This window comes from Dasypus novemcinctus, chromosome 6 (genome assembly GCF_030445035.2).
Source record: "Dasypus novemcinctus isolate mDasNov1 chromosome 6, mDasNov1.1.hap2, whole genome shotgun sequence".
Lineage (NCBI taxonomy): Eukaryota > Metazoa > Chordata > Mammalia > Cingulata > Dasypodidae > Dasypus > Dasypus novemcinctus.
Window position 1 is genome coordinate 25,371,805 of NC_080678.1, and position 23,712 is coordinate 25,395,516.

Below are 23,712 nucleotides of genomic sequence, written 5' to 3' on the forward strand. Positions count from 1 at the left end.
TAACAGGAGGCCCTGTTTACCCCAAATTCTTCCCCTCTATACAAACACAAAATAGTATGACTTTATTTCTTTTCTTCCATTTCAGGAAATTCATTTGTTCTGGAAAATAGTCATTCAGTTGAGTCCTTTGTGATGCATGTGTTTGAAAAAACGTGGTAGTGACGCCTGGGGTTATCAGTCTTTTTATTTGTGGAGACAAAGGTCATATCAGACTTCTGCTATTATGCATTTTCTGGGCCTACAGTATGACAAGCTCCTTGTCCCCTGTCCCTTCCGTATCCTATTCATGATAAGCAGGACACATTTTATTCTTTCTTTCCATGAGATAGAACAAATAGTCTTTATTATTTAGAAGGGATGTTAAAAAGTGAAGTTATTTCCAGAAATTTCTGGTTCGTTTAGTAGTTAATACATATATAAGACATTTATCACTCTATAGCACATATACCTCTACTACTGATTTCATCAGTTGTTTGAGACATTCTCAATTTTTCATCTTCTCTTCCTACTGAAGCAGGCTAGTAAGATAGGGAATTAATAGACAGATCTGGAATCTGGCAGAGAGTCCACGTGGACATCTGTAACCCCTAAGACGGCTGCTGGAAGACTCCCACCCCCAGGATTCTGCCATCTAGAACAAAGACTTCTTCTGGAAGTAAAGAAAAGGCCTGGATGTTCGCTAGGGACTTTATCATTGGGTTCTCACTAAGGAATTGATGGAAGGGGTAATCAATAAAAACAGCAAACAGCTGGAACCCCTCCCCTGCCATTAGCAAAGGGGTGGAATAATTAATAGTTTATAAAGCAAACCACGAGGCCTGAGCTTGCTCTTGCCCCACTCTCTTGCCTCACTCTCTTGCCTCTGGATCCATTCCTGTCCTCTGTGCGTCACCCTCACCATTTTTCCTCTGCCACGTGACCATGCAAGTAAACCTGGGGATTTATAATCTATAACGGGGAATTGTAGCTTGTAGATCAGCCCTCTTTATCCCTTTTCACCCCCTTCCTCTCTACCTGGGACCCCTGCTCTGTTATTTTCTCCCATTTCTCTTCCCTCCCTACCTGAATAAATTACTGACCTAAGTCACCCAGCGTGCTCTTGAAATGCATTTCTGCAGAATAGCCAAGAACCTAGATAAAATCCAGTAACACTACTAGGAGATAATATTCTGATTCTACACGTTAAAAAAAAAAAAAAAGAAAGAAAAGAAAAAGAAAGAACAGAAAGAAAGAAATCCATCTTTTAATATGGGGCCTGGCTCCAAAGAATCTGAGTTGTCTGAAGCAGAACCCCTTTTCCTGGTAAGTGAGACAGGTGGTGACTCTGAGCTCACATTGTCCCTGCAGCAGCCCACACTGTGAGTGCTTTGTCAGGGTGGTGGCTGCTGAGTGGACCACGGCATGCTGGGGGTGTGGAATGGACTCTTTTGGGGGCACCTTGTTTCTAAAGGTGACTTTTCACAAGTTTTTAAAGATAAGATTTTGGATTTCTTCAAAGCCAGATTTTACTATCCTGGATCCTCAGGGAAGATGAAAAGCAACAAGAATCAACAGCAAATGGGGAGGTGGGGAGGGATAGGAGAAGGGAAAATTGGGCAGAGAAGTATTACTCATCTTTTTTTCCTTTTCATTTACAAAATCGTATCCTGAAGATTAAAATTTTTTTTCTTTCCCATAATTCTGCCTAGAACCACTCCAGCTTTTCTGCCCTGAGAAAGAATGCATTTCTTACTATATGACTTGTTAATTAATTAATTTTTTGTTACCACTTGTTTTTTTTCCCAAATTCTACTCAATTTATTCATTTTTTAAAAAGATATTACATTAAAAAATATGAGGTCCCCATTCGCCCCCACCGCCCCCACCCCACCACTCCCCCCCCAACAACACTCTCCCCCATCATCATGTCACATCCATTGCGTCTGGTGAGTACATCTCCGGGCATCGCTGCACCCCATGTCCCATGTTCCACACCATAGCCCACACTTTCCCACTTTCCATCCAGTGGGCCATGGGAGGACATACAACATCCAGCAATTGTCCCTGGGGCACCACCCAGGACAACTCCATGACTTGTTAATTTATACAATGTATACACTGTGATACAAGCTACCCAGACAGCCTAGCAACTTCCACAGAACAGCCCCTTGATGTTACTCTACTTGTTTTCATGTTCTATGAGAAGCCAGTGAAGGTAACAACTGCTTGTAATGGATTTCCTATCATACTCCTTCAGGTAAGCAACCTCAGCTTGTTAGACATTGTCGGAATGTTTTTCTGCAGAGTGTCATCAGGGAAAGAATGTGGCTTCTCTTGCTAGTGAGCAGTTTTGCTCTGCTCTGTCTTCATTCAGGAAAGATTTACTGAATGACTACTGTGTGTCAATTCTTCACTGGAGAAAGAAGAGATTAAAACATGGTAGGAGGTACGGAAATGTATTCTTGTTTCACTGCTATTGCTTATTAGACTGAGACAAAGGGCCAGTTTCGCTTTTTTGTTCTGAATTTACAACCTGTTGAGGAGTGATAAGGGGCCCTATTGGCAAAACTAGTATGTAGCTATTGCTACAAGTAATTTACCATTTGAGAGACAGCCCCCAAAATGTTGATCCAATCATTTGTGTTTGAATTTCATGGCCATGGCAAATTGCAATAAATGCTTTTAAACGCTTGCTCTTTGTTTCTACACTTATAATGTCATGGACCAAGAGCAAATAGTTTATGAACTGGCACCAGAAGTAGCACTGCTCTAGACCAAAGAATGAATAATGTGCTGTGGAGAGATTTATAACTGATACCCTGGTTCCAACTATGTGGCTTCTTGTCCAGACCTCTACCTCCAAACCCTGCTGCCTCCAAACAAATGCAAACCAGGACTGAATCTGTAGAATCAAATTAAAATCTCCAAGATAGTCTGAGGTCCTGGGAAGTCCTTGAAGTCCATGAAATTGTTTATAAAAATTTGTGTGTATGTGTATTTTTCTAGAGAGAAGGTCCATTGTTTGCATCAGATGTTGAAATGCATATGCGGCCTCAAATGGTTAAGGCCTTAAATTAACTTCTCAAGTCTTTTTCATTACTCTGCAACTATAGTTAAAAATTCCAACACGTAACCACCCATGCTTCCTGGGAAAACACAAACACCTGAGGGGACCGTTGGTTTTATGAAACCTCCCCAGCTCTTGTGACTGGGTTTTCATGGTGCACCAAAGTACTGTTTTTCTGGGCTAGAAAGAGACTGTCCACCACAGACTTGGATAACAAAAAGATGGTTAACACCTTCCAACACATTAAAAAAAAACCTCTGTGATGGAAAGGGCACAACTCTTCTTCAGCCTTAGGGAATCACTCCCTACATTCGTGTCTAAGAAGCCTTGGGATGTGCAAGGGCATCCTGAAAGGATGAAAGGGTGGAGGGAGGAGGTGGGTCTGGTTGGAGGAAGGGAGAGGAATCACAAGAAGCCCTCACTGTTATAAGCATATATGGGGAAGGGAGAAGTCAGTTGGAACCACAGGCCTGGGGAGAGCAGGAATAATGAGCTCCCACAGAGAATGAGGTAATCATTGAAAAATAGATGTAATCTGTGCCAACGGGGCACTGAGCCTCAGCAGAGTTGCAACCCCTACTCTCCAGTTCATTGGACTCACCCAAGACAACTAACAAGGAGGTGAGGATGGACATCCACCACACCAAGGAACCGAGAGAGTCTACAACTGCATGCAAGACAGTCCCATCCACCAATCATACGGGACTAAATCTCCCCTTCAATTAGAGGTAGAGTGGGCATCACCATCCCAGAATCCTCAGGACTAGGGAATAAAATATAGACTAGAGTGGACTTACTGGTATTCTATTGCAGCCTTACTGTGACTCTAGCAATGGAAGAAATTGATGTGGACACAGTGGCCACTGGAGGTACTAAAGTCAGGGAGAGGGACAAAGAGGTATAATACAGGGGCAATTTCAGAACTTGGAATTGTCCTGAATGACACTGCAATGACAGATATGGGTCATTATATATACGGCCATAACCTACAGAGGTGAGTGGGAGGAAGTGTAAACTACAATGTAAACTATAATCCATGATTAGTGGCAATGTTCCAAAATGTGTTCATCAATTGCAATGAAAGAAGTTTTTAATGGGGGGAAGGGTGGGAGGTGTGGGGAGTGGGGCAAAGGGAAATCCTTATATTTTTTAATGTAACTTTTTATGTAATCTAAGTATCTTTTAAAAATAAAAAATAAATTTAAAAAATAGATGTAATCATTTTAAGAGGGAATGTACCCCTACTCCCCCGACTGTGGTCTTTATATATTATTTCCCACAGAAAGGAACCAGGATTCCTTGTAGAAACAACTGATTTCAGGTTTGGGGCAGGGACCTGGGGCAGCCTATCCTGCCAGAAAAGACTAGGGGGATCAGGTTGAAAGGTGACCAGAGGCAACTTGAAGGAGCTTGCAGTGGTCAAAGATGGATTATCTGAACATCAAAAAGAAGGATGATTATAGTTGGCTTAAACACATGACATAGAAGCCTAAGTGTTTATGATGACACTCAAAAACACACAAACAAGGCTCACTGGTCACTTCTGGAGGTTGCTAGTGCAATTCAATGTTCTGAAAATTGATAAAGTGAACAAAACTTCTATGCTGCCTTACTTGTCTGAACTGTATTTCAGGTAACCAACTAGTTGATAAGTTCTTCTATATAGAAGAATAAGAGCTAATGGATGCAGAAAGAAGGCTAGAATAAGATTTTGTAACCTCTAATGGAGCTAGGCAGTCATTATCAATTGTTACTAAAACAATTAGGTGAATGGTTGATAGAGAACTTCATAATGGGTGAATCATCATACCTGAACCCAATGATCAATCTTGACATCAGTCTATTGATACAAACAGACGATATGTGCCTCTTGTTGTGACACAATTGAACCTGAATCTCATTAAGTCTTTAGATCCAACTATGAATTTAGATGAAGCATGGAGGATAGAAGAACATATTAAACAACACCATGAAGATGCTATTCGCCAGAGACATAGTGTGGACATTTTTACTGGACAATGATCTGGTTTCTTCAACAAATAAATGCTATAGAAACAGGAGCAGCATCTATAATAGATTAAAAGACACTTGAGGATAGAGCAACAAAATGTAACAGGTGTACCTTATCCTGATTTAAACTACCCTACTGTTTGCTGATGTCTTTGAAACAACTAGGGGAAATTGAACCTGGAAAGGGTATTTGATATTATGGAATTATTATTAATTTTGTTAGGTGTGAAATGAGCACTGTGTTAGGTTTTTTTAAAGGTTCATATATGTTGGAGATACATAATGAAATATTTACTGGTAAAATCATATATATGGGATTTGCTTTAAAATATTTCTTCAAAACAGAACAGAAAAAGGGGAAGGGCAAATAAAACAAGAATGGTTAAATGTCGGTAACTAGGTGATGGGGACATGGGGCTCACTGCATTCCTTTCTTGTGTATGTATGTATGTGTGTTAGAAAAAGTTTAAAAAAGACCGAGAGGTTGGGAACTTGCACAGGAAAAAAAAAAAAACAAGCAAGACAGGCAGATGAAAAACACATCACTTTTCTCCTGAGTCTTTGAATTCATGCTCCCACTTGTCCTAGCCCCAGGGCAGGAGAGAGAGTCAATCTCACTGCCCTCCACAGTGTGAGGTTACTAGGTGCATGGGAATTTATAGGGAGAGAACAACTTGTACTGAGCCCACAATCCCCAGGAGAGGTCAGGGCAGCTCCCTGATTGGAGGGAGGAGCTGGAGCTTCCAGGATCTACTCACTGAGAGGTGGGCGAGGGATCCCAGCCATTGTCTCCTGTTTTAAACCTTATTCCCAGAGCAAAATCAAAACAAGTACCAAAAGATCCATGCCATATGGAACTCTATAATGCACAACCAGAAATATGCCATGGAAAGCGACCTTCGGGATTGTAGACAACTGGTATATGTAAAGAGCACATAATCTTTTCTTCTGCTATGCCCATCTTCTTGTGTGCTATCAATGCATTTAAAGAAATGTAATAAATTTGGGCTTGGAAGGGCTTTGGTCAAAAGCAATAACATCATACTTGATACAAAAATGACCTATTGGGACCTGTAATAGCTCCTTGCCAGCATTTTTTCAATTAAATAGTCATGCCTAAAAATATTAACAGGGTGACTGCATGGGATACAAAGATATGCAGTGTATGTAACAGTGAACAACAAAATGTTTGTAGGAGAAAAAGGAAAAATAAAATGTTTCTCATATAAGTCCTTGGGACAAAATGTTAATCAGCTTTACAATCCTTTGAGCTTCTCTAGGAATATTCTACCAATTTCCACAACTGAATTTAGAGGCTGACTTGATGAAATTTTTATGCTAAAGAACCTGTAATGTTCACACCTGCCCCGAACCCCAGAGAATCAGGGACTCTGGCTAAGCTCTCAGTGACTAAAGCTACCCCCCATTTTTCCCTCATCAACTGAAAACTAAATAGAAACTATTTCTAATTATGTCCTTTAATTTTTCTGAGGCTATCCCATATAATCAAATTGTATTTACTTTTGTACAGTTAGGCCAAGACACTGGCACATGGAGTCACTGCTTCCCGTTCTTTAGGAACCATGCTTTCTGAACCACAGTTCTGGTCGTTCAGCAGGGTGGGCTACTTGAAACTGAGAATTTCTAAAGATTGAGGAGGTCAGCCTGCCACATTAGTACATGCCTTTCCCCATTAACAATCAGCAAACACAGCATTAACCTTCAGTCCTGAGCCCCTGGCTTGCCGAGTTATGGTCTCTTCTTAATACAGAATTAAGAGCTGAATGGACTTTTACGAGGTAACCTGGATTAATCTTCAGCTTCCTATAGAAAATCTGACTTCTTTGGAAAGTTCTGAAACTGATGAATTATGCTGCTCACATTGTAGAAAAAGGCCCTTAGTTTTCCAGTAAGGTCAGATCCTGTCTGTAGCCCTGTATAGAATGACCTGACTATTTTCTAGACAGGTTCTTGGTTTCTAAACCTAGCAGGTCTACAGGCCCTACTACTGTTAGGATGGTGCAAAGGTAATTGCAGTTTTGCAATGTTGAAATTTGCCGTTCAATATTTGGCATACATTCTTAAATAAATGTGGTTATGTTATACATCATTTTAATGTGCATTTCTTGCTTTATGTTTTTTTGCTAATGATTTATTATTTACTGTTTATTTTATATTTATTTTAGACTATGGAAGTGATGTTAGACAAAAAGCAAATTCAAGCGATTTTCTTATTTGAATTCAAAATGGGTTGTAAAGCAGTGGAGACAAATCCCAACATCAACAGTGCATTTGGCCCAGGAACTGTTAATGAACATAGAGTGCAGTTATGGTTTGAGAAGTTTTGAAAAGGAGAAAGAGCCTTGAAGATGAGGAGCAAAGTGGTCGGCCATTGGAAGTTGTCAATGACCAATTGAGAGCAATCATCAAAACTGATCCTCTTGTAACTACATGAGAAGTTGCTGAAGACCTCAGCGTTGACCACTCTATGGTCGTTCGGCATTTGAAGCAAATTGGAAAGGTGAAAAAGCTTGATAAGTGGGTGCCTCATGAGCTGACCAAAAATTTAAAAAAATCATTTTGAAGTGTCGTCTTTTCTTATTCTACACAACAACAAAGCATTTCTTGATTGGACTGTGATGTGTGACAAAAAGTGGATTTTATATGACAACTGGTGACAACAAGTTCAGTGGTGGACTGAGAAGAAGCTCCAAAGCACTTTCCAAAGCCAAACTTGCACCAAAAAAAGGTCATGGTCACTGTTTGGTGGTTTGTTGCCACTACAGCTTTCTGAATCCTGGTGAAACCATTACATCTGAGAAGTATGCTCAGCTAATCATTGAGATACACCAAAAACTGCAATGCCTGCAACCGCTGCTGGTCAACAGAAAGGGCCCAATTCTTCTCCACAACAATACCTGACTGCATATTGCACAGCCAATGCTTCAAAATTTGAACAAATTGGGCTACAAAGTTTTGCCTCATCCACCATATTCACCTGACCTCTCGTGAACTGACTACCACTTCTTCAAGCATCTCGAAAACTTTTTGCAGGGAAAACACTTCCACAGCCAGCAGAATGCAGAAAATGCTTTTCAAGAGTTTGCCGAATCCCGGAGCACGGATTTTTGTACTACAGAAATAAGCAAACTTATTTCTCATTGGTATCAATGTGTTAATTGTAATGGTTTCTATTTTGATTAATAAAGATGTGTTTGAGCCTAGTTATAATGATATAAAATTACGGTCCGAAACCTCAATTCCTTTTGCACCAACCTAATAACAACAAAATGATGATGGAAAAAGGAGGATGAGGAGGACAATTATATCATAATATGTAGACTTATTTTGTTTTGTGTCCTTACCTTAGCCTTTTAAAAATAAGTACCATTATTACCTCCGTTTATGAATTTATAACCAGAGGCAAAGAGAGATTAAAATAATTTGCCTTAAGTCACAGCGCTAGTAAGTGGACAAAGCCAGGCAGTCTGGCTCCTGAAGAGCACATGAACCTTTATGAGATGCTGCCTTTTATTGGGCTATGGGTGTTGGCTTTGAACTGATGGTCCAGCTGCTAAACAATCACCTCAACTACAAAAGCAAATATTCAGATTTTGCCTGAGCTCAAGCTCAGGATGGACAGAAGAGGATAGTTATTCTTAACCTTGGTTTCAATGTAAGAAAAATGTGGAGACCAGTTAAAAAAACACTAATGCTGGGGCCCCATCCCTAGGATTTCTAAATTGATCTGGGGTTAGGGCCTGGGTATCTGTATTTTTAAAAAGTAGCTCAGCTGATTCTCGCATGCAGCCAGGGTTGAGAACCATTGGGTAGACTGACAATCGGGCTTCTGAAAGGCTTTGCAAAACTGAAAAACTTGGAATTGCTGCATATTATTTTTTCCTCGTTTTTGGATAGTCACAAAGGACACTGGCACATCAAAGGTTCATATTGAAACTTATTTCAATATGGACCCTTTGCTGTGCAGAGCATTTATTAACATAGATGGGAACTGCTGTTCTGTTTAGAAACCTGTAATCCAGATTGATAAATATGGTTATTCTCTATCAAGTTGAAAACTCTGAACCTTTAACTGTGCAGAATGAGCATTTATCAGAGCAAAAGCCTATTTTCTCGAAAAGGACACAGAAGATCATTAGCCAGCTCTCTTAATAAAGACTATCCACAATCTCATAATTGGAAGCGACCTTAACCATCATTTAATCTCTCTCCATATCATGAACACACACACACACACACACTCCAATGGAGAAATCCCTCCTAGAACATCCTGCCAGATGCTCATCCCGCCCTACCATGAACAGTTCAATGATAAGAGACCTCACTCCTTCACAAGACAAGACGTCTCATTGTTGGGCAAATCAAGTCTTCTTTATGAGGGCTCAAAACTAGCCTCCCTATACTTGCTCATAGCCCTGTTGTTGTCTGGAATAATGGTATAAAGCCTCCTCTTTTTTCAAATGAGTATTCCCTTCAGCACATCCTTGAGGCGGAGCATGGTACACTGGGTGAAAGACCAACTACAAAGGGGCCAAGGGACTGGGATTGGAGATGCAGCTCTGCCTCCGACTCATGATTGCAGCCACTCGACCCCTTTAGGCCTTGGCTCTATTATGAGGAAGAAAAAGACATAAAAACAAAGACAGTGAAAAATGTGTCTTGTATCACTGTAAACATCACATTTAAAATGTCTGTCAAATGTTTTATAACTGAAAAGCAATCTACCAATATAAGTTGTTATATCAGTAGATACTTTAAGGTACTATATTTTAAAATTTGAACAATTCTTCTGTCAATTAAAACATATGTTCTATCTCAGAAGTATATGAATGTTGATAAATAACTATACTAATGATGGCCAATGAGATGCTCCTTGATGCCACCAATCAGTTACTTGCTTCAGTGATTTAGTGAGTCAGAAACTTCACGCAAGCTGGCACAGGTAACAGTGTGCTGACGTTGCCTCGCCATCATCTGACAAACATATGCCATACAGGATTGGAGTCGGAAGGTCTGGCTTAGAATATTTACTATGTAGGCGACTTTGAACTAGTTAGCTAACCTCCATTTCCCCACACATAAAAGGTGAGAAAAATAATACCAATATTTTATGTGCCAGTATGAGAATAAAATAAAATGTGTTAAGTACCCAATATTACATGTCCGTGGATTCTAACTTCCAAGCATTTTTACCATTACCTTTAAAAAAAAATCACTGAGAACTCATTTGCAAAGTACATTTTATCCACTCCAAGTAAAACACAGGACACCTGAACTCTACCTGGACAGAGTTCTAACTCTATCATTAATTCTCTCTGTGACCCCCATATTTTAGTTCTTAGGTCTTTGGTTTCCTAATTTCTAAACTATGTTAATTGGACAAACTGATCTTTAAGCTCTTTTCTGGGCTGATTCTCAGACTACCAAAATCTGTATCTCTAACCAAACAGAAAAAAAGTTTCAGAAGTAAACTGCTTCCCAAAAACAAATCAGTTATTCCATAATGTGAATGCAATACTGTTGTAAAAACAATGTCTTCGGTTTTTAAATTTGTTTGAAAATTACTTCCTTTAGTAAGATATATTGGTTTCTAGCTTAGTTCTGTTAACCATATTCCTGATCATTTAAAAGGTGAGGTGACAGAATTTAAAAAAACTCAACAGAAAGAGACATTTCTCCAAAGAAGATGTACGGAGGAACAATAAGCAATCTGAAAAGATGCTCAACATCATTAGCCATTAGGGAAACACAAGTCAAATCCTCACATCCACTAGGATGGCTATAATAAAAAAGACAGACAATAACAAATTTTGGTAAGGATGTGGAGAAGTTGGAACCCTCACACACTGCTGGTGGGAATGTAAAACAGTGCAGTCACTTTGGAAAATAATTGTCGGTTCTTCAAAATGTTAAGCACAGAGTTACCATATGATCCAGTATTTCCACTTCTAGGTATACACCCCAGAGAAATGAAGATATATAGCCACACACACACAAAATAGTACATAAAAGTTCTGAGCAGCATTATTCATAATTGCCCCAAAGAAAAATCAATCCAAATGTCCATCAACTGATGAGTGGATAAATAAAACGTGGTATACCCATACAATGGAATATTATTTGGCTATAGAAAGGAATGAAGTGCTGATATTGGCTACAACATGGGTGAATCTTGAAAACACGAAACTAAGTGAAAGAAGCTAATCACAAAAGATTGCATATTGTATGACTCCATTTATATGAAATGTCCAGAAGAGGCAAATCTTTAGAAATGGGAAGTAGATTAGTGGTTGCCTAGAGCTGGAGGGATTGGGGATAATTGGGAATTAACTGCTAATGGAAACCAGGTTTCTTTTTGGGGGTGACAAGTTCTAAAATTGATTGTAGTAATGATTGCACAACTCAGTGAATATACTAAAAAAAATTGAATTGTGCAATGTAAAAGGGTGAATTGTGTGGTATGTGAATTCCATCTCAATAAAACTGTTAAAACAACTCATCGGAAACACATAATCATTAAATTATAAGGATCAAGGATGAATTCCTTTTAAATAAATGTGTTGGTAACAACCGCATTTTATGTGGATAATTGTTTTATATGTTCAATTGCTTTAAATCCACTTTTGCATTTGGATCGTTTTTCAAGGAGGAGCTGAAATTTAAGGAAGTAAAATTGAATAAACAAGGCTATTGCAGAACACAAAATATATTTCTTTTATTTTATCACCTAGGAGTGACTCAGTGGTATAAAATGCCATTTAAAAAAAGAATGACAAAGTTTGAATGAGAAAATGTATTTCATCGTGGAAGATAAAAGTCTCTCCTTCTCTACAGTGAATACAGGTAATTTCAGAAGCAGCAGCTCCTAATTATTCACTGTTGAAAAGCTAAAAAAAGGTTCATATTGAAAACAGTGACCTCCAGCTTGCTCTGTGAATGAAGGCAGACGCAAATTCTCATTTTCTTAGAATCCTGGTTGATAAGTGAGTTGGGAAAAGCATGCATTTCTTCATTACAGTGCAGTCGACTGTTCATTTAAATAACAATAACCTGCACAGAAGTCACAAAAGCATTATCTAGCAATTCCACTGTGTTGAAATGCATTATTAGTACTAACAATGCCAAATAGAGTAAATAAATGGCTGTTTTCTTATTTGCAGCATTATTCCTGATTACTTAGCTTTATGAAAGGGTAGCATTATTATTAGTGGTGCATTCAACACCTCAGTCAACACTATTTGCCTGAATAACTCTTGAACTGGAAGGGATTTAAAAATAGAGCTAGATTCTTTTCTAGGTTATCCAAAGAGGAAAATACTATCCAATCCAGGGCTTATGTACCATATATTTTTAACAGAAAATATTTGAAGAATTCAACTGCTGTTTATTGTGTACATGTCAAAATTCATGTAAAAACTGGAATTAAAGCCCTCACTAAAGACTGCATGTGAGCAATAGGACTTATTTTAAAATGTTATGTTTGCATGGATAGCTTAACTTTAAATTAGAAGACTTCTTACCAAGAACATACTAATGCTTCAGCTTTTAAAGTTTCTTGAGCCCAAGGTTTGGGTCTTTCTTTTATTTTTTCTCCTTTTACTCCCTGAAACATCCAGGATTCGACCAAAGGCTGCTGACCAACTTCATTACGAGATCACTGTCAATATACCAAGTGTAGGACAAATAAAAGGAGCGATTTGAAATGTCTCACTCTTGAGACTCTAGGATGCTTGCTTGTGCTTATAAGAAAGGCTTCCTGGTGAGAGATCTGAGCAATCTCTGGCTTTAATAACATCTGACGGAAGTATAGCTTCCTTGAACATGGGGCATGGGTTATACACTTATAATTTTGAAGGGAACAGTTAACACATGGGGGACTGTATTTCAGACTATGGGGTTGTGTATGTGTGTTTATGTGTACTGACCCTTAGATTTGGTTGTGAGAAGGGAGCAAGGAAGACTGGGGGCAACACCATAACGAGTGAATTAATATTTACATAACTGAATGGAGCATGTGCCTGGAAGGAAATGTTTTTGGGGGTGCGCAGCAGATTGTATTTTCCCCAAATAGCTGCAATGATATTTTCTGTTCCATGTGATCTCCCACAACCTTGCCACCTCTGCATTAAGAGGTGGAGTCTTTTGTTCTATCCCCTTGCACATTGGTAGGCCCAGTGACTCTCTTGAACAGGATGCAGCAGAGATGACACAGTGCGATATCCAGGGCTGGTGTGGATAAGGGCCACGCAGCTCTCTGCTGGACTCTCTCAGAGTATTTGCCCCAGTGCCCTGAGCTGTCAAGCTGAGGTTGCTGTGCTGTGAAGATGCTTCCACTAGCTTTCACAAAATGGGAAGGCCTTGGAGAAAGAGAGAGCTGCCTGGGCACTTCCCACCTACACCCAGATCCTGCCACCCCTCCACTGTGCTAGCACCAGGGTCTGACAGCAACCTCATGAAAGGCAGAACACCCAGCCGAGTCGCGCCTTAATTCCTAACCTCTGGAAATTGTGAGCGGTAATGATCATTGTTTTTAGCGACTGCACTGAAAAAGAAAAGTTTATTGTGCAACACAGAATTTTCCATTTTAACCACTTCTATGTGTACAATTCAGTGAAATTAATTACATTTTCAATATTGGGCTACCATCACCATCATCCATTATCAAAACTTTTTTTTTTTTATTAGAGAAGTTGTAGGTTTACAGAAAAAGCCTGCCCAAAATAGAGTTTCCGTATTTCCCAACCACTCCAACCTTCTATTTTTAATACTGTATTAGTGTGATACCTTTGTTACAATTGATGAAATACGATCATATAGTTATACTATTAACTATAGTCCATAATTTACATTAGGGTTCATTGTGGCATACAGTTTTATGGTTTTTTTTAAAATTTTTCATTCTAGTAACATATTTACAACCTAAAATTTCTCCTTTTAATCACATTCAAATACATAATTCAGTGATATTAATTAATTTCACAATGTCATGATACCATTACCACTATCTGTGATCAACTTTTCCATCACCCCAACTCTGTATAATGGATAATGAAATGCTGTACCTGGATAATGAAACACTGTATCCACTAACCTATAACTCCCCTAAAACCCCCTCACCCCCTGGTAACCTGTAACCTACTTTTTGAATTTCTGTCTCTATGTATTTAAACCAGTGCATTTTGGGGTGATTTGTTACACAGCAAGAGAAAACAGGAAGAGGAGGGAAGGGAGCCTCAAATGGAAACTCATGAGCAGTAGAGAGGGGGCCTACAGCATTTGGGGCCAAGTCTTTCAAACCGTGCCAATAAAAGTAATAAAGAGTCCTAAACCAACAAGTAATGCCCTAATTCAGTTATGAGCTTATAACTTCTCAGCAGTGGGTCAATGTCCCCTTAGTGGAATCTCTAGATTTCCTCCACAGCAAGGCTTAATGGCAGCCCGGGCTGCTAGGAGCTCGTTGTGAAGCTGTATTTCGCAGTGAGCACAATGCTCTTACTCCACCTGCATGTTTGCTTGGGGTGGCTCTGGCAGGGTAGGGGTGAGGGGCTCATGGATGGCTGGGGAAGCTATAGCCCTTCTAAGGCACCCCCAGGGTGACCATGGGTCCCATCTTGCCTTCTTAGCTCGAGTAAAATAGAACAGTTGGTAGTTCCTGAGCACACCAGCTTGGAAACGCCTCTGTATCCCTGTTCTTCCTTCTCCTGGCTAACTCACACTTACTCTTCATCAAAACCAGGCCAGGCGTCACCAACTCCAAGAAACCCACAGGGCTAAGAACGCCTATGTACACCTGCTGTTTTACTATATTATTTATAATAAAATTTTTGTTCATGTATGTTTTCTCACTAGAATGTATATATTGGGAGATCAGATATTTGTATCTTTTCTACTTAAGACCTGCCTTGTCACAACTGGCATATAAATATTTGTGGAACATGTAAAGAGAGTTGGCTTCAAAGAAAAATTTGGTGACAGTGTTTCCATGCATTTCACATAGCCCTTGTCCTCTGATCTCAATTGGAAATCTCTCTCTGGCCCATAAAGCCCCAGCAGAACAGACTAACAGGATTTCTTTCACGGGACGTTTCCTCATCCTCCACATGGGGCCCTTATCTTCTGCCTGGGACCCTCCTTACGTTTCTATTAGATCTCTTGATGTGCTGGCAGGGTCCTGGGCTGATTCGCATCGGTGGGGCTGAGAACAGCACTTTACAGCCTCAGCGTAGGTTTGTAGAAGCAGTGTGCCTTCCCAGTCTCAGGATTCTTATAAAGTAGATCCTAACTCTGAAGTCTCCTCCCTTGGGTTAGCAGCTCTGTCTCTAAGGAATCTGCAAACACACTTGTCTTAGATATGCTCAACAGGTGATATCAAGATGCACTCAAATGATTTAAGGATACCCTGCCAATGTCCTCAGAAGCTTACTGTGCCCTTGAAGTAGGTCATCCTCATGAGCAGGTGCTTTTCATCCACAAAGCAGGTGTGTGTCATCAAATAAATATCATAAAATGTTTTCCAGCCAGGGACAAACATCTGGCAGGGAGAAAAAGAAGTACACCAGCTTACTGACTATGGGTCTAGATGGAGAGCATGAGATGTCTTTTTCTTAATATATGGAAAACCATCATAACACCAATCTTAGTAATCGTAATAATAGACGAACTTGGCTTACTTGGGATTCTCTCCCCCCCTCCCTTTTTTAGTGTCTAAATTATCCATTGGTGCTCTCTCTCTTCTTTTTTGCTGGAAGATTCAGAAGATGTTAAAATTCGATAATTGTGGGTTTTCATTTTTTGTAAGGTTTGGGAGAATTTAATAAAATGGAACAACTTGCCCTTGAACATTTTTGATCCTCAAAATATTTTTGATCCTGTCCCATCATTACATACCTAATTACCAGGTATTATTGGACTCAAGTGTTAAAAAGTATCATTAAGGCCGTGACTGAACCTGGCTCCTAAGTTATGGGTACAACTTGAAAGAGGAAATATTTTAAATTTGGATAAGTTCTGGTTTTAATGTTATGTACATTAGTTTTAACTCCCAAAGACAAATATAATTCTAAGAGAACTATGAAGACAACATACATCACGTGAGATTGAAAAGGTTGCTTCATAATTATTTCAAGATGAATTCTTTTAGATCACCGTACTTTTTTTTAAGGCGGTATCAGGAATTGAACCCAAAACCTCGTATATAGGAAGCAGGCGCTCAACCACTTGAGCTACATCTGCTCCCCTAGACTGCCATAATTTTTTATTTATATGAAAATGGTGGATTAGATGAGTGTTTTCTAAACTCCAGACCCACAGGTACAATCTTCTTGACTTTACCATTCCCAAGCATGACAATTAGTATTTAATTACTTTCTTTATTTCATCTTTAAATTGATAATTTAAATACTAGGTGTCAAGCCCTCTTCTATGTGCTGGGTTTATAGCAGTGAGCCAAACAAAATTTCTGCTCTCATGGAACTTACATTCTACAGGAAGATCAAGACAGTAAACAAACACATACATAATATAATTCCAGGTAGTGGTAAGTGCTATGGAGCAAAATAAAGGAGAGGAAAGGCATGGAGTTTTGAGGGGTTTCTGGGCAGAGATCCAACACAGCATAGGAAGTGGGGGGCTGCTACAAGCAGAGGCAGCAGCAGTGGGCCTGGGGTTCCAAACATCACCTGCCTCCATTCCCACTTTTCTTATAAAACTCAGTTATGTCTCCAAGTTGAAGTCTTAGTGTGATTTAGCTTACTCGGACTGCTTTCCCAGAAGTAGTGATTAGCTCTCATGGGCTAAACGTGTACACTGGGGAAGATGTTTCTGGGTCAGGCTGGTATCGACAGGGGTCACAGTGGGGAGATTCAGAGTGCCAGGGTAACCAAAAGTGCTGGGGAGGAGGGCAGAAGCAGCAGGAAGAAGCAGCTGGCCTATGGGTAAGCACCCAAAACCTCCTGTGCTGTTTTGCCTATGGTCCCGGCACAGTTATCTCTACCTACCACAAGGAAGTCACTTTGCATGCCAACCTTGGCACATATACATGGGCTGTCTGGAACTAATGCAATATTTCCCCCCATTTACAGTGAGAGGAGCTGGTAAATAGGCTCCTCAGAAGCACTGAATAAGCTTTCTTAAAAATCAAACTCTCAAGTTATTAACGGACACCACCAATAACCCAAATGAAACATAATAAGAGAAGCACAGTCTGACTTTTAACTTTGATCACAGATAGTCACTTATGTTCCTTGGAGACTGACTGCATGATGAGAGCCCAGCTAGTATCAGATGCCAGACTAGGAGAGCTGTGCTCTTAAGCCTCCAGATGTGAGTGGCTCATTTCAGGCTCTAAGGCTTCATAGTTGGGACTTTGAGCAAGTTATTGAACTTTCTAAGCTTTAGCTTCCTCATCTGTAAAAGAAAATAATAATGCCTTCCTTACAGGTTTGCTCTGAGGGGTAAATGAAACTAAATGAGAGAATAATTCCATGGCACTTAAATGTACTACAAATGTGGTAAGTGCCCTTAAAATAAATGGTAATTAAGATGGCAACAGTCATGACAATAACGATGATAATGAAATCATTTGCAAGGGTCTTCAGTTCAGAAGAAAGGCTCTGACTTTACATTCCTAAATAGGGAACACAACAAAAGTTTTCTAAGGTGCTACAGGTATTCTTGTGCTACACAATGGCCAGGTAGAGACTGAGGAGGGAGGGAGGGTTACCCACAGGGACCACGGGTCCAGCCTTGAGCCTAAGAGGCCCAGGATGCTACAAGCAGTGGGGACCATGCCAGGTGGTCTCAGGTAGACATGAAAAAGCAGAAAGGGGGTTCCAAAAGCTAGGGCAGTAGTTCTATATCAGGATCTGGCAATGGCACCAGGAATGAAGAGACAGGAAGTCAGTGGGATGTGCCCCTTGCGTCTGAGGCTGGTTTTAAAGGCCTCCAGACATTAGTGGTAGTTTGTGCCCCATTAATTTTAAAGGTACTCAGCATCTGCCACTCCAAATTTAAAGACAACCCACCGGCCGTCTGAATCCATTAAATCTGCATATAACACAATGGGATGTTATGTAATCAAAATCCCTTGAACCTGCTTCAGTCTCCATTAGCAACAGAAGCAATCAGCTCATGTGTTTGGGGGCAGGGTGGGGTGAGGGGTGGATGGAAAGTGAAGAGCAAGGAGAAAATGAGGGTGGGCGAGTCTGTCCTGAGGAGCACTTGTCTTTAACAGGGCATGTGTTGCACATAAGCACAGCTTCTTTAGGAAAAGGGAGAAAAACTGCATGAAGTTTGACCTCCACTGACAGGGCCCCTAAACCTTAACAGTAGAAAGTTTTTCTCACAGTAAGCAAAGGCATGAGCTGGTCCTAAAAACAGTACATTTGTTAAACTGAAAATGCCCTAAATTACTCCTTGGTAAGGGCTATTCTGCACAATCTGATGATTTGGGATTTCATCATATTAATGTCACTAGAAATGTCTTATAATTAGGATGAATTTATTTGAAAAGTTTAAAAAATGAGGCTATTCATTAGCTCATTGATTCTTCTACAGATTGGGAGGCTGAATTTAAATGATACCCAAAAATATAACTAGGTGCGCACAAAGAGAGAAGCACTGGTTGTGAGTCTTTAAATGGAATGCAATAGTTTAAAATGCTATTATTATTCAGATTTTCTGAGAACATTAAAACTGCCCATTAAATGAAAATCTAATAATTGGCCCTACTGAAATGTGACATTTTGTAACCTGCTCTGAAATGCAGAAAATTGTGGAAGGAAAGTTCTTTAAAGGCAGAATTCGATTTGCAATATATTATTATTCCAAAACCTGAGGTCCTCCATGCACACACACACACACACACACACACACACACACATACACAAAAGAACAACAGTGCAGACTGACTAACCAAGCTGAGGAGACTCTGATGACCAGGGTGAAGGCTTTGACTCAAGACTCTCCCAGGGTAAGTTATGTGACTGGTCTTAAACAAAATGAACAGGCAATGGCATTAGCTGTGAGTAAATCCCAACTTGGAATTGGCCTCTCTCTGGGCATCGCTTCAAAATATAACCAAGACAGGTTATTCCATTCTATGATTCCAAACTACAACTCTACCTACAATTTCCAAACTCCTTTGAGATAGCACTAAATGAAAAATAGTTGAAGATATTAACTAGGGGAGAATCAGTGGTTTCAAAGCAGAGGTGTAAACATTCTCATGTGTGGGCCTGTGTTTACCATGGACCTTCTACATGTAGGCAACTCTGTCAGGTGCTTTTTGGGATCTGAATAAGAGACATATTCCTTGCTCTTAAGGTGCTTGTGGAGAGAATGAGATAAGGATTGAAACCACTGAAATATGAGGCACCATCCACTGTCCAATAGAAGCAAGGCACTCACAGCAATCCTGAGGCCTCTTTTTGGAGGGATCTGAAAGATGTGATCTTTCCTTCCCTTGAGAACACAATGAGGAAATGTGTCTCTCAAAGACTGGGAGGGGGAAGCGGACTTGGCCCAGTGGTTAGGGTGTCCGCCTACCACATGGGAGGTCCACGGTTCAAAGCCCGGGCCTCCTTGACCCATGTGGAGCTGGCCCATGCGCAGTGCTGATGCGCGCAAGGAGTGCCCTGCCACGCAGGGGTGTCCCCGCGTAGGGGAGCCCCACGTGCAAGGAGTGCGCCCTGTAAGGAAAGCCGCCCAGCGCGAAAGAAAGTGCAGCCTGCCCAGGAATGGCGCCGCCCACACGGAGAGCTGACACAACAAGATGACGCAACAGAAAGAAACACAGATTCCCGTGCCGCTGACAACAACAGAAGTGGACAAAAAAGAAGACACAGCAAATAGACACAGAGAACAGATGACTGGGGTGGGGAGGGGAATAAAATGAAAAAAAAAAAAAAAAGGCTGGTAGGATTTTGATGGGAAAATAGGAGAATACATGCCCAGGCAAGAGGAACAGCATGAGCAAGTTAACAGCAGGTGGCTTATCCGGGGAGTAGGGTTTGGCTGGTATGCTGGTCAAAAGAGGGCAGCACAGCTGGGAAGGGGAGTTGAGGCTCCAGAAGGAGCGGAGGGTTGGCAGAGGCCTGCCCAGGTACCAAGGGGATTCTTCTGTTTAAAGACAGACACTGGGGGCACTGGGAGATAGGCCAACAATCTTCACCCATTAATTCTTTAGCTATGAAAAAACAGGGCTTCAACTCTTTGTCCCTTGCCTAAATGTTTCTTTTTTTAAAGATTATTTTTTATTTATTTCTCCCCCATTCCCTGTTGCCCCCATTGTCTGCTCTCTGGGTCCATTCACTGTGGGTTCCTTTGTGTCTGCCTGTATTCTCATTAGGTGGTTCTGGAAACCGATTCTGAGACCTTCTGGAGTGGGAGAGAGGCGATTAATCTCTTGTGCCACCCCAACTCCCTGTTCTGCTACATCATCTTATTTTCTCTCCTCTGCATCTCTTGTTGTATCATCTTGCTGTGCCAGCTGAGTTGGCCGGCACTCCTGTGTGGGGCGGCTTTCCCACGTGGGGGGTACTCCTGTGTGGGGCAGCATTCCAGGGTGGACCGGCACTCCACATGGGCCACCTTGCAGTGTGGGTCAGTTTGCCCTCACCAGGAGGCCCTGGGCATGGAACCCTGGACCTCCTGTATGGTAGACAGGAGCCCAATTGGTTGAGCCACATCCGTTTCCCCTAAGTGCTTCTTACCAAAACAACCAGTTACTGAAAAAAGAGGAGGATAAAAAGGGAAGCAATTACTGGGAATAAATGGTAACTAAAAGGAAATGAAAGCAGGGGATAATCTGGAAGTAAAAGAAAGGAGATAAGTAAGAGAAAGGAAAAAATTTGCTGGAGAGAAAGTGGTCTTATGAGGAGCGTGAGGGATGGCTGAAGGGGATGAGCAGAGGTCGCTCTCGCCACCATTTCCCCAGGTGAAGTCCTGAGAAAACCTACCACAGAAATCTGAGGGCAAGAAAGTCCATGGGTCAGGAAGCACTGGCAATTATGAGGACAGCATAAACTTGCTAGCTATGGATTTCTACTCATAAACTAAGAACTGCTCCTTGCAATCCTGTGAGAAAAACCGTGCAACTACTAAAAACCCTTTTAGGAGAATATTTAAGGTCAAGGGGGAAATGTTTACAGTAAACTGCTATGGGAAATGCTACAAGATGATTCCATTTTTTAATAAACAGGAATAACATTTATTGGTATACTTGGTCATAAAAAATGAGATGGCTAAATGGTGGAAATACTTACAATATGCCATGCCAGGCATAAGTTTCTTCAATTCGTACATGGAATAGTTGCTGACTCTTTTCTGTCAAAAATACTGTTGAATACTTCAGTTATTATGGAGAAGCCATCCTTTTGGAAGTATCTCTAGTAAAAACGACTAAAACAAAGAATCTTGTCAAAGATGTAGCTGGTATATATAAAACATGAGATGTGTGTTTCTACATTATCACCTTTAGGAAAACAGACCTGTATGTAAGGAACACACAAAGCCTTACTCAAAAAAAACCAAAAACCAAAAAACAACTGAAGTTATTATCCCAAATAGTCCCAAGCTTACATTAGCTCTTGTAATCAACGTAACTCATTTACATAGACTGGTTCCTCCACTTATATAAATTTGCCCACGTATAAACTATGAATATTGTACATTAGGGCAAGGTAGAGTCCCAGATTTTTTCAAAATGCACCTGTTTCAGGATTATTTTGTATTTCAATAAGCCCAAAGTAATATACATACCCTCTAGAATTATTCTATTTGCTAACACATTTGAAGGATGTGACTGTTTATAGAAGGAAGAATAACTCTCATGTTAAATTTCTTGAATGTTATCAGGATAGAACTGTCTCACAGAAAAGGAGGAAAAAAGTCTGCTTTCTTTGAGGGGTGAAAATGTTATCAACCTTTTACCTAAATAAACTTCACTGGGAGCAGAGGTGAAAAAGTTGGTTATACACAATAAAGTGCAACCAAGACTGGAGCTGCTAATTTTGGTTTGATGTTTTACAGCTGAAGGTAGAAGAAAACTAAAAGGCAATTATGTGAACCAAACAGACTTTTATAGTTCATAGGCTAATTCCAAACAATTCCAGCAAATTCTATATATATTTTTGTGTTAAAATACATTACCAACAATTTAGGACAATAACTCTAAAAGTTCTATTCAAAGTAACTATAAATCACAGACAGGTTTCTAAAACATAAATGCCAATAAAAGATTCCAGTATTTATATATAAAATGTGCAAAGGAAAAGGGGGAAGAATGCATACTAAATTGTAACAAGGGTTCAACGGGTAACGGGGCTCAAAGGGAGTTTTATTTTGTTCTCTATACCCTTCTGAATTTTCAAGGTACTCAACAATAAATATGGAACTAGTATCTTAAAACATTTAGATTCCTCTATTTTTAAAATAAAAAATAGTTAAACTTTTTTTGTATAATAAAACTACAGACAATATGACAAAAACAAAATACTCCAAAGCCAACTTAAAAGAGTGGGATCAACATGAAAATAGTTTGTTGAAAGACTACATGAAGGAATTGTCTACTGTTTTGCAGGAACGTTATTGGGCCACTCGTTTACTTTTGGGATTACAGAGCAGATTTGGGATTTGGTGTTGCAGTACAGGTAGGGGTAAAGGTAGGGTATCCTGAAAACATACGAAGGAGGGAGAAGCAGATTGACAGGAAAAGCCCAGGTTTCTTGAGTCCAAGCAAGTTGTCTCCAGTTAGGGTTGGAAAAGGCCCTGGGGGCATGGTGGGCAGTGGTCTAGGAGAACTGCAGCAGCAAAGCTCCCAACCACAAATTCTTTCACCAAGACCAATAAAGGTGCAGGTAATAGCTTTGTCTCTCTCCTTTTTAATTAAGAGATTGTTTCTCTTTAATTTAGTCTGAGGAGCAAAATATCAAAAGTCTAGAAACTGAAATAGGTAGGACTCACGAACAGTTTTCCACTATCTGAAACAGTCATGGGTGGCATAGGCACAACAGTTATTTAATTAGCACACATTGATTAACTTAACCCCATGGAACCACTGTCTTCTGCTACTGCTAATTTTGTTTTTGAAGTCAAATGAAATAAAGTAGCTGAACAGTAATTAAATGTGTCCAGTCTCTTTATCCCGATGGCTTTATCCCAATGGACTGGGTTGCCCTCCACTGCTGCAGTTTTCTGAGATGTTGGAAAAGCTTTCAAACAACTCAAAGGCATGTTCTCAGGAGGTGGTGACTTCACATAAAAAACCCTAATATTAATGAGACTGTAAGCAGCACTTTTTCCAACAATGCATGTGAGAAAAGATACTTTGCAATTATTTTCAAATATTGGCTAAGAGAGCAGAGATGTCCTACTGAAAAACCTGTGACAGAAATAAATGCTAGGCTATGTTTTTGATAGCCTGCCTAACATAAAAAGTAGAAGATAGAAGATTGATGAATATGAAGTCCAGCTTATTCATACTAGGAGTTATTTGGAAACATGTAAAAAAAAAAAAAAAGGAGAAAACTTTTTTCAAACCAATGATTACAGACATGTCCAGCAGATGACCAGGTAATTGTAGAGTTGCTAGAGAGGAAGCCCTGCCTACTGGGTCTCTTTCTCCTCCTTGGCAGCCT

General features: G+C 40.2%; 1 protein-coding gene and 1 long non-coding RNA gene across 6 annotated transcripts in view; one reads left to right on the plus strand and one right to left on the minus strand.

Moving 5' to 3' along the window:
* VTI1A (vesicle transport through interaction with t-SNAREs 1A) overlaps nucleotides 1-23,712 on the minus strand; it is a 361,387-nt gene that overhangs the window by 85,529 nt on the left and 252,146 nt on the right. The window lies entirely within an intron of this gene.
* LOC131278682 (uncharacterized) lies at nucleotides 779-8,272 on the plus strand. The gene is made up of 3 exons (XR_009186077.1): nucleotides 779-1,302; nucleotides 2,186-2,236; nucleotides 7,243-8,272. It is a non-coding gene; the product is annotated as an uncharacterized lncRNA (long non-coding RNA).